Here is a 12,073-nt window from a genome sequence, read left to right on the forward strand (position 1 = left end):
TATTATTATTGGGCTGTAATGGTTCTAACTTGGGAACCATGTCATGTAGATCTGTTCTGTTTGTGCATGCTGGTCGCTGTCAACTGACTCTATATAATGAATAATTATATATTGTGTATTCTTGATGTAAAAACTTTATTTTGAACTTTGACCTCTTTTTTGGGGGTCACTGAGAACGTGCGGGGTGCTAAGAGAGAACAAACGGGAGCACAGAAAAATCAAAAGTGCTTCACTGAAAAGGGAAGCAGAGATATTTCCTGTGTGCAGGACACACAGGGACATGAAAATATGCATCCCTTAAGCCACAACTGTAAACCAGTCGCCCGGCCAGACCGACTGGAGGATGACAATGTGTTACCATCTGGAACCTCCTCTCCCTCAAGAGCCCGTTGAGGTGTCTCAGGTGTGGGACGGGGCAAAGACCACCATCCTTTTTTGGCATTAGAAAATACCTTGAGTAGAACCCTTCTTGTTGAAAGATGAGTTCTCCGTGTATAAGAACAGAAGTACAGCCTGTCAGTGTGGAGATTATGAAACTGACACCAGTGTGGCTCCAACACAGAGTCAGCACCATGTACTAAACTATAGAGCCTTCAGAGCCAGCACTGCCTGCAATTAGGAACTGTATTTAACATTAACAATCAAGGGGGGGGCTTGAACCCACCCACAACCCTGAGCCCATCAGTCTGCTGCTCTGCTGACTGAGCTACCTGGACAGCAGGTGCTGTGAATGAAAAATACGGCATTTTCTATCCCTCTAGTGCAATAATGAGGTATGGCGTGCCATGGAAAATACACCAATAACACAAGACTGAGCTGCTGTCGACCGTGTACATTACCCTTCGCATGTCTGTTAAGAAGGAGGGAGGGGGTTATATTGATCACATTCTGTTAAGAAGGAGGGAGGTTAAGGTTATATTGATCACATTCTGTTAAGAAGGAGGGAGGAGGTTATATTGATCACATTCTGTTAAGAAGGATGGAGGAGGTTATATTGATCACATTCTGTTAAGAAGGAGGGAGGGGGTTATATTGATCACATTCTGTTAAGAAGGAGGGAGGGGGTTATATTGATCACATTCTGTTAAGAAGGAGGGAGGAGGTTATATTGATCACATTCTGTTAAGAAGGAGGGAGGAGGTTATATTGATCACATTCTGTTAAGAAGGAGGGAGGAGGTTATATTGATCACATTCTGTTAAGAAGGAGGGAGGAGGTTATATTGATTACATTCTGTTAAGAAGGAGGGAGGAGGTTATATTGATCACATTCTGTTAAGATCACATTCTGTTAAGAAGGAGGGAGGAGGTTATATTGATCACATTCTGTTAAGAAGGAGGGAGGAGGTTATATTGATCACATTCTGTTAAGAAGGAGGGAGGAGGTTATATTGATTACATTCTGTTAAGAAGGAGGGAGGAGGTTATATTGATCACATTCTGTTAAGAAGGAGGGAGGAGGTTATATTGATCACATTCTGTTAAGAAGGAGGGAGGAGGTTATATTGATCACATTCTGTTAAGAAGGAGGGAGGAGGTTATATTGATCACATTCTGTTAAGAAGGAGGGAGGAGGTTATATTGATCACATTCTGTTAAGAAGGAGGGAGGAGGTTATATTGATCACATTCTGTTAAGAAGGAGGGAGGAGGTTATATTGATCACATTCTGTTAAGAAGGAGGGAGGAGGTTATATTGATTACATTCTGTTAAGAAGGAGGGAGGAGGTTATATTGATCACATTCTGTTAAGAAGGAGGGAGGAGGTTATATTGATCACATTCTGTTAAGAAGGAGGGAGGAGGTTATATTGATCACATTCTGTTAAGAAGGAGGGAGGAGGTTATATTGATTACATTCTGTTAAGAAGGAGGGAGGAGGTTATATTGATTACATTCTGTTAAGAAGGAGGGAGGAGGTTATATTGATTACATTCTGTTAAGAAGGAGGGAGGAGGTTATATTGATCACATTCTGTTAAGAAGGAGGGAGGAGGTTATATTGATTACATTCTGTTAAGAAGGAGGGAGGAGGTTATATTGATCACATTCTGTTAAGAAGGAGGGAGGAGGTTATATTGATCACATTCTGTTAAGAAGGAGGGAGGAGGTTATATTGATCACATTCTGTTAAGAAGGAGGGAGGAGGTTATATTGATCACATTCTGTTAAGAAGGAGGGAGGAGGTTATATTGATCACATTCTGTTAAGAAGGAGGGAGGAGGTTATATTGATCACATTCTGTTAAGAAGGAGGGAGGAGGTTATATTGATCACATTCTGTTAAGAAGGAGGGAGGAGGTTATATTGATCACATTCTGTTAAGAAGGAGGGAGGAGGTTATATTGATTACATTCTGTTAAGAAGGAGGGAGGAGGTTATATTGATCACATTCTGTTAAGAAGGAGGGAGGAGGTTATATTGATCACATTCTGTTAAGAAGGAGGGAGGAGGTTATATTGATTACATTCTGTTAAGAAGGAGGGAGGAGGTTATATTGATCACATTCTGTTAAGAAGGAGGGAGGAGGTTATATTGATCACATTCTGTTAAGAAGGAGGGAGGAGGTTATATTGATCACATTCTGTTAGGAAGGAGGGAGGAGGTTATATTGATCACATTCTGTTAAGGAGGAGGGAGGAGGTTATATTGATCACATTCTGTTAAGAAGGAGAGGGAGGTTATATTGATCACATTCTGTTAAGAAGGAGGGAGGAGGTTATATTGATCACATTGTGTTAAGAAGGAGGGAGGAGGTTATATTGATCACATTCTGTTAAGAAGGAGGGAGGAGGTTATATTGATTACATTCTGTTAAGAAGGAGGGAGGAGGTTATATTGATCACATTCTGTTAAGAAGGAGGGAGGAGGTTATATTGATCACATTCTGTTAAGAAGGAGGGAGGAGGTTATATTGATCACATTCTGTTAAGAAGGAGGGAGGAGGTTATATTGATCACATTCTGTTAAGAAGGAGGGAGGAGGTTATATTGATCACATTCTGTTAAGAAGGAGGGAGGAGGTTATATTGATCACATTCTGTTAAGAAGGAGGGAGGAGGTTATATTGATCTGTTAAGAAGGAGGGAGGAGGTTATATTGATCACATTCTGTTAAGAAGGAGGGAGGAGGTTATATTGATTACATTCTGTTAAGAAGGAGGGAGGAGGTTATATTGATCACATTCTGTTAAGAAGGAGGGAGGAGGTTATATTGATCACATTCTGTTAAGAAGGAGGGAGGAGGTTATATTGATCACATTCTGTTAAGAAGGAGGGAGGAGGTTATATTGATCACATTCTGTTAAGAAGGAGGGAGGAGGTTATATTGATCACATTCTGTTAAGAAGGAGGGAGGAGGTTATATTGATCACATTCTGTTAAGAAGGAGGGAGGAGGTTATATTGGTTAAGGGAGGGAGGAGGTTATATTGATCACATTCTGTTAAGAAGGAGGGAGGAGGTTATATTGATCACATTCTGAAGGAGGGAGGAGGTTATAGATCAGTTAAGATGAGGGAGGAGGTTATATTGATCACATTCTGTTAAGAAGGAGGGAGGAGGTTATATTGATCACATTCTGTTAAGAAGGAGGGAGGAGGTTATATTGATCACATTCTGTTAAGAAGGAGGGAGGAGGTTATACTGATCACATTGTGTTAAGAAGGAGGGAGGAGGTTATATTGATCACATTCTGTTAAGAAGGAGGGAGGAGGTTATATTGATCACATTCTGTTAAGAAGGAGGGAGGAGGTTATATTGATCACATTCTGTTAAGAAGGAGGGAGGAGGTTATATTGATTACATTCTGTTAAGAAGGAGGGAGGAGGTTATATTGATCACATTCTGTTAAGAAGGAGGGAGGAGGTTATATTGATCACATTCTGTTAAGAAGGAGGGAGGAGGTTATATTGATCACATTCTGTTAAGAAGGAGGGAGGAGGTTATATTGATCACATTCTGTTAAGAAGGAGGGAGGAGGTTATATTGATCACATTCTGTTAAGAAGGAGGGAGGAGGTTATATTGATCACATTCTGTTAAGAAGGAGGGAGGAGGTTATATTGATCACATTCTGTTAAGAAGGAGGGAGGAGGTTATATTGATCACATTCTGTTAAGAAGGAGGGAGGAGGTTATATTGATCACATTCTGTTAAGAAGGAGGGAGGAGGTTATATTGATCACATTCTGTTAAGAAGGAGGGAGGAGGTTATATTGATCACATTCTGTTAAGAAGGAGGGAGGAGGTTATATTGATTACATTCTGTTAAGAAGGAGGGAGGAGGTTATATTGATCACATTCTGTTAAGAAGGAGGGAGGAGGTTATATTGATCACATTCTGTTAAGAAGGAGGGAGGAGGTTATATTGATCACATTCTGTTAAGAAGGAGGGAGGAGGTTATATTGATCACATTCTGTTAAGAAGGAGGGAGGAGGTTATATTGATCACATTCTGTTAAGAAGGAGGGAGGAGGTTATATTGATCACATTCTGTTAAGAAGGAGGGAGGAGGTTATATTGATCACATTCTGTTAAGAAGGAGGGAGGAGGTTATATTGATCACATTCTGTTAAGAGGAGGGAGGAGGTTATATTGATCACATTCTGTTAAGAAGGAGGGAGGAGGTTATATTGATCACATTCTGTTAAGAAGGAGGGAGGAGGTTATATTGATTACATTCTGTTAAGAAGGAGGGAGGAGGTTATATTGATCACATTCTGTTAAGAAGGAGGGAGGAGGTTATATTGATCACATTCTGTTAAGAAGGAGGGAGGAGGTTATATTGATCACATTCTGTTAAGAAGGAGGGAGGAGGTTATATTGATCACATTCTGTTAAGAAGGAGGGAGGAGGTTATATTGATCACATTCTGTTAAGAAGGAGGGAGGAGGTTATATTGATCACATTCTGTTAAGAAGGAGGGAGGAGGTTATATTGATCACATTCTGTTAAGAAGGAGGGAGGAGGTTATATTGATTACATTCTGTTAAGAAGGAGGGAGGAGGTTATATTGATCACATTCTGTTAAGAAGGAGGGAGGAGGTTATATTGATCACATTCTGTTAAGAAGGAGGGAGGAGGTTATATTGATCACATTCTGTTAAGGAGGGAGGAGGTTATATTGATCACATTCTGTTAAGAAGGAGGGAGGAGGTTATATTGATCACATTCTGTTAAGAAGGAGGGAGGAGGTTATATTGATCACATTCTGTTAAGAAGGAGGGAGGGAGGTTATATTGATCACATTCTGTTAAGAAGGAGGGAGGAGGTTATATTGATCACATTCTGTTAAGAAGGAGGGAGGAGGTTATATTGATTACATTCTGTTAAGAAGGAGGGAGGAGGTTATATTGATCACATTCTGTTAAGAAGGAGGGAGGAGGTTATATTGATCACATTCTGTTAAGAAGGAGGGAGGAGGTTATATTGATTACATTCTGTTAAGAAGGAGGGAGGAGGTTATATTGATCACATTCTGTTAAGAAGGAGGGAGGAGGTTATATTGATCACATTCTGTGTTAAGATCAGGAGGGAGGAGGTTATATTGATCACATTCTGTTAAGAAGGAGGGAGGAGGTTATATTGATTACATTCTGTTAAGAAGGAGGGAGGAGGTTATATTGATCACATTCTGTTAAGAAGGAGGGAGGAGGTTATATTGATCACATTCTGTTAAGAAGGAGGGAGGAGGTTATATTGATCACATTCTGTTAAGAAGGAGGGAGGAGGTTATATTGATCACATTCTGTTAGGAAGGAGGGAGAAGGTAATATTGATCACATTGGGTTAAGAAGGAGGGAGGAGGTTATATTGATTACATCATGTTAAGAAGGAGGGAGGAGATTATATTGATCACAATCTGTTAAGATGGAGAGAGGAGGTTATATTGATCACATTCTCTTAAGAAGGAGGGAGGAGGTTATATTGATCACATTCTGTTAAGAAGGAGGGAGGAGGTTATATTGATCACATTCTGTTAAGAAGGAGGGAGGAGGTTATATTGATCACATTCTGTTAAGAAGGAGGGAGGAGGTTATATTGATCACATTCTGTTAAGAAGGAGGGAGGAGGTTATATTGATTACATTCTGTTAAGAAGGAGGGAGGAGGTTATATTGATCACATTCTGTTAAGAAGGAGGGAGGAGGTTATATTGATTACATTCTGTTAAGAAGGAGGGAGGAGGTTATATTGAAGAAGGAGGGAGGAGGTTATATTGATCACATTCTGTTAGGAAGGAGGGAGGAGGTTATATTGATCACATTCTTTTGAGAAGGAGGGAGGAGGTTATATTGATCACATTCTGTTAAGAAGGAGGGAGGAGGTTATATTGATCACATTCTGTTAAGAAGGAGGGAGGAGGTTATATTGATCACATTCTGTTAAGAAGGAGGGAGGAGGTTATATTGATCACATTCTGTTAAGAAGGAGGGAGGAGGTTATATTGATCACATTCTGTTAAGAGGAGAGGGAGGTATATTGATCACATTCTGTTAAGAAGGAGGGAGGAGGTTATATTGATCACATTCTGTTAAGAGGGAGGAGGATCACATTGTGAGGAGGGAGGAGGTTATATTGATCACATTCTGTTAAGAAGGAGGGAGGAGGTTATATTGATCACATTCTGTTAAGAAGGAGGGAGGAGGTTATATTGATCACATTCTGTTAAGAAGGAGGGAGGAGGTTATATTGATCACATTCTGTTAAGAAGGAGGGAGGAGGTTATATTGATCACATTCTGTTAAGAAGGAGGGAGGAGGTTATATTGATCACATTCTGTTAAGAAGGAGGGAGGAGGTTATATTGATCACATTCTGTTAAGAAGGAGGGAGGAGGTTATATTGATCACATTCTGTTAAGAAGGAGGGAGGAGGTTATATTGATATTGAAGAAGGAGGGAGGAGGTTACATTCTGTTAAGAAGGAGGGAGGAGGTTATATTGATCACATTCTGTTAAGAAGGAGGGAGGAGGTTATATTGATTACATTCTGTTAGGAAGGAGGGAGGAGGTTATATTGATCACATTCTGTTAAGAAGGAGGGAGGAGGTTATATTGATTACATTCTGTTAAGAAGGAGGGAGGAGGAGGGAGGAGTTTATATTGATCACAAGAAGGAGGGAGGAGGTTATATTGATTGTTAAGAAGGAGAGGAGGAGGTTATATTGATCACATTCTATTAAGAAGGAGGGAGGAGGTTATATTGATCACATTCTGTTAAGAAGGAGGGAGGAGGTATATTGATCACATTCTGTTAAGAAGGAGGGAGGAGGTTATATTGATCACATTCTGTTAAGAAGGAGGGAGGAGGTTATATTGATCACATTCTGTTAAGAAGGAGGGAGGAGGTTATACTGATCACATTGTGTTAAGAAGGAGGGAGGAGGTTATACTGATCACATTGTGTTAAGAAGGAGGGAGGAGGTTATACTGATCACATTGTGTTAAGAAGGAGGGAGGAGGTTATATTGATCACATTCTGTTAAGAAGGAGGGAGGAGGTTATATTGATCACATTCTGTTAAGAAGGAGGGAGGAGGTTATATTGATCACATTCTGTTAAGAAGGAGGGAGGAGGTTATACTGATTACATTCTGTTAAGAAGGAGGGAGGAGGTTATATTGATCACATTCTGTTAAGAAGGAGGGAGGAGGTTATATTGATCACATTCTGTTAAGAAGGAGGGAGGAGGTTATATTGATCACATTCTGTTAAGAAGGAGGGAGGAGGTTATATTGATCACATTCTGTTAAGAAGGAGGGAGGAGGTTATATTGATCACATTCTGTTAAGAAGTGTGAGTATAGAGTTCAGTATCTCTACTTGTCGTGGTGGACTGGGGTTCAATTTCCTGACAGGGAGATTGATTTTTTTTTTTTTTTTTTAATGATCGATAATAATGGAATAATGTTATTATTCTTTCAAAGACAGCATGACGTGTAACATAACTGTACTCACACGATGAAGCAATTATTGTATTCTAGTTTCTTTCATAAAGGTGCATGCAATGAAGATGTGTGGGAAGAAAAAATAAACAAACAATTCTGTGCTGTATGAGGATGTCACCTGCCATGACACAGATTTGAACAGGGTTGTTGCAGCCACAACACAAAGTACTAACCACTATACAAACATGACAAACTACAAAGAAGCTCCTGTTTGAGCACTCAGCTGGGCGCCCTGAGTTACAAACCGCAGAACAAAGAGGAGTAGCTAGAGGGCTGAATCGGCCCAGGTCTTTTTTTTTTTTTTCATTTTTATATGTATGTAGGCTAATGAATGCATTCGAAACAAAATCCCATCTAAATCAGATTACTCATCTATAGCGACCACCTTTCGATGCCCATAGAAATGCGAGCCGCCAGGCAAAGGAATCAGACAATCGCTAACAGGTACACAGCAAGGAGACGCGGATTCCTCAAAACAGAACAACTAGGTCTACACTTTGGAAGCTGGTTGTACTAAGATACTGGCAGCAGTCGGCTCTTTCGTCTAGGGGTATGATTCTCGCTTCGGATGCGAGAGGTATCGGGTGCAAATCCCGTATCAGCACGTTTTTAATATTTTGTATTACACGTTTCCAATGACGATGCATTGCCGGTACGAGCTCAATCACATGACTGAAATATCACAGTCACGAAGGGCTCGGATTGCCCAGAGGTTGAATCAGGACCGCTGTCTTTGTGTAAACTGGGAATTCAATGCTTAAAAATTCAACAGAAATCTGACAAGAGAGTATAAAACCATTCACCTTTTGCGGTCCTATGTCAGAACTGGTCCGAAATCGCGAATATCCCTTTCCGGTCCATTGTTGAACTCTGTCTGACATTGTCAAAAACTATGATCTGATCCGGCTCAAGAAAACGGTGAGCGGCAGCAGAGTAGCAGAAGGATCCTGCTGTGCTCGTCATGGATGACAGACGTCGAATCAAAGTGAGCTTTTCATGTCCATGTAGCAATACCAAAACCACAGCTGCGTTTATTAACTAGACTTTAAAGAAAAACATATATTATTAGAAACGTCTCAATTTACAAAGCAGGTATTATATATATATATATATATATATATATATATATATATATATATATATATCATTTCAGATTATTTTATTTTTTTTTTTTTTTTTTTTTTTTAATTGGACAAGGAGTACATGTTACAAATAAAAGAAAACCTGTAACGGCTGTTTGAAACGACTGTTCATTTAGCACAAATATTAAACTACTGTTATTTTTGTATTGATACATATCGTTTCCAGTCAAATTGTCTATTTTTAGCCGTGACGTGTTTTTACACAATTTACCCGTGACAAAATGTAATCCTTAATTCTTATTAAAACGCAGTGTGTTTGTTCATACACTCTTTCTGAGACATTGATCACATTAGCAAGTTCACGCATATGAAGGGTTTCACTCCGTTCTTCTATACCCCTTGGTGATGGTCTGTGTAGAGATTTTGTGTTTGTGAACTTGTGTTTAAACAGTGTTCGGTTTCATTAGAAAGAACTTCAGGACCAAACGCATTATATTGAACCTCGTTCAGATTTCCTTGTTTTCTGAGCTAAACTCATTTGCGCATGCTCGGGCACTTCATTTGCATATCCGAATCCCATCATACATTTCTGTACATTTTAAACAGTTAAACTAAGTTATATCGTTTATATCTTGTGGACCCCTTGCTTAACATTGCATTGCAGACGGATGTGTTTTCTACACAGACATAAATTCATCTAACTCTTGTTTTATCTAACCAAGTGTTCCGTTACCATAGCTGCAGAGCGGAGGGGTTTCAGTGTGGTGTCTCACGTGTGGGAGGGTAGTCAGCTTTGCGCAGTTTTAGTATTACAGCTTATGATTTAAATTGGAGGTGCTGTTTATTGCTGGTTGAAATTTTTACCCAATATCCTGCTTGTAGCGACTTGAAATATAGTCAGGACTTGCAGTTTTTGACAGGGTTTGAGAAGACTGTATATACTGGTTAAAGTAGATTGTTATTATTGGAGATGTGGCTGTTGAGGTTTTATTAGTCCATCGTGCTGGACAGATAGGTGCTTCAACTAATATCAAATGTATGCTTCAAAGCTATGGTTTGTTTAATTTAAACGTGTCTTACTAATAAAAATAAGTGCACTTGCAGGTTCTGTTACAGAATTAGGAGATTCATCTGAAAAAAATAGAACTAGCTGATTTTCATCAACATTTTCAACAAACCCGTCCAACAAAAATACCCATTTCATGTGTAATAAGTCGTAATCATGCTCCTTGTGTTGCTTTATCGACATTATCCCTATTGGGAAAGGTAGTAGCTTGATTAGAGAGAGCTCTGTCAGAAAGCAATGTGTTGTGCAACACTGTCTCAGCTCAGTGTGCTCTTCTTCCATTAGTTGTCAGTAAAGTTTTTTGAAAAGTCTAATGGCGTCTGTCGCGGCCGGAGTTGATTTCTGATTTTAGCAATTGGAGTCTAGTTTAGAAGCCTGCTTATAACCACACAGTAAGAAACGAAACAGTTCTCCAGTTTACTATATTATATATAGTTATTTGAACTGCTTTGGAATTGAAGGGAAAACAAAGAAGTTCATTTTGTGTCACTCTGGTGCTATGGTAACTGTCGCTACGTATGCCGTTTTGTTGCGTAGCAACCTGGCTGTATTGTCACTAGTATCATTATGATACGTAGGCTACACTTCCTGTGATTTCTTGTAGGGAAAAAAAATGTACTCGCTATTAGAATACAAAATAATATATAAGACGGTACCACTTTATAGTCTTATATTGTATTGATGTATAGTTTCCTTCTGTCAAAATAATTACAACATTTGTCTTAATGTTTCAGTGTCGAGACAGGGAACTAGCTCAGGATTACCAGATTTAAAAATGTTACATTGGATTCACCAAGAGTAGGATGCGATTCTTTTGTGTTTCCACTTGCATCAAAAACCTCCAAATAGCTTGCCTGAAAATGTACAACCAGCTCATATATTCGCATTGTTTTACCTTTCATGCTTTTTCTGAATGGACATTAGAGGGCACTCCATTGTTTGCGTGCTTTGAATATGGCCTGTCCCACATTACTAAGTATTTTGTTAAAAATAAATGCTGATTATTTAGCACTTAATCACACATGTGCTGCAACATCCTGATAGCAGGAGTCAGAACCTTAAAGCTACGCACGCAAGTGAACATTGGACGGGGCGATATTAGCATATTGCAATCCCAGCAAGCCTTTATGTAAGCGGCAGTGCATTTCAAACTCATTGCTCTCTGTTATGTGTTGTTTGTTTTGTGTATTTGGGCTAGCATATGCAATATTTTAAATCAATGCATATTTTTTTTTTAAATGCAATGTGTTTGTCTGCGCTAATAAATGACACCATAGCAAGGACTCTAGTGTCACTCAAAGCGGAAGCCCGGCTTCAGCATGTGTGTTATCTTTGCGCAGTGGCAGTATCGTAGCCAATGAGGTAAATCCGAGGCGCGATTATTGCTGGTTGAAAACTTGACCCAATACCCCGCTTGTAACGACTTGAAATATAGTCTGAACTTGCAATTTTTGACAGGCTCTGAGGAGGCTGTATATACTGGTTGGAATAAGAGATTAGTGGTTTTAGATGGTGTAAATTGTGTTTAAGATTATTTGTCACGTGTGTTGTCACGGTTGTGCACAATCCTGTGCAGCCCACCTGCTGCTCATACCAGTGTTTCGAATAGCAGTATACAATTTATATTGTTAAATCATAGAGGTTATTTTGGCATAATTATGAATATATATATATATATATATATATATATATATATATTCTAAAAAAAATGCTCTGCACTTGCAGGCTGTTACACAACTACTACAGTAAGCAGAAAAATAGAACTGGGTGACCTTCAGCAACATGCGGTTTCAATAAACCCGTCCAACAAAAATACCTTTTTAATATGTGCTGCCTCCCAATCGCGCTGCCTATGTTGCTTTGTCATTTATCGATATCATACATTTTTAAATTTAGTAGATTGTTTAAGCAAATCGCTATCGGTACGCGAAGCAGGAAAGCAATGTGTTGTGTGTGCAGAGAATACTGTCTCGGCTCGGTGTGTTGTT

At 39.3% G+C, this 12,073-nt stretch overlaps 1 non-coding gene across 1 annotated transcript; it reads left to right on the top strand.

Moving 5' to 3' along the window:
* The first annotated feature begins 11,413 nt into the window (after positions 1 to 11,413).
* LOC121310573 lies at positions 11,414 to 11,555 on the top strand. Its single transcript, XR_005948881.1, has one exon. It is a non-coding gene; the product is annotated as a U4 spliceosomal RNA (small nuclear RNA).
* The last annotated feature ends 518 nt before the right edge of the window (positions 11,556 to 12,073 follow it).

Source organism: Polyodon spathula, unplaced genomic scaffold, assembly GCF_017654505.1.
Source record: "Polyodon spathula isolate WHYD16114869_AA unplaced genomic scaffold, ASM1765450v1 scaffolds_2285, whole genome shotgun sequence".
Lineage (NCBI taxonomy): Eukaryota > Metazoa > Chordata > Actinopteri > Acipenseriformes > Polyodontidae > Polyodon > Polyodon spathula.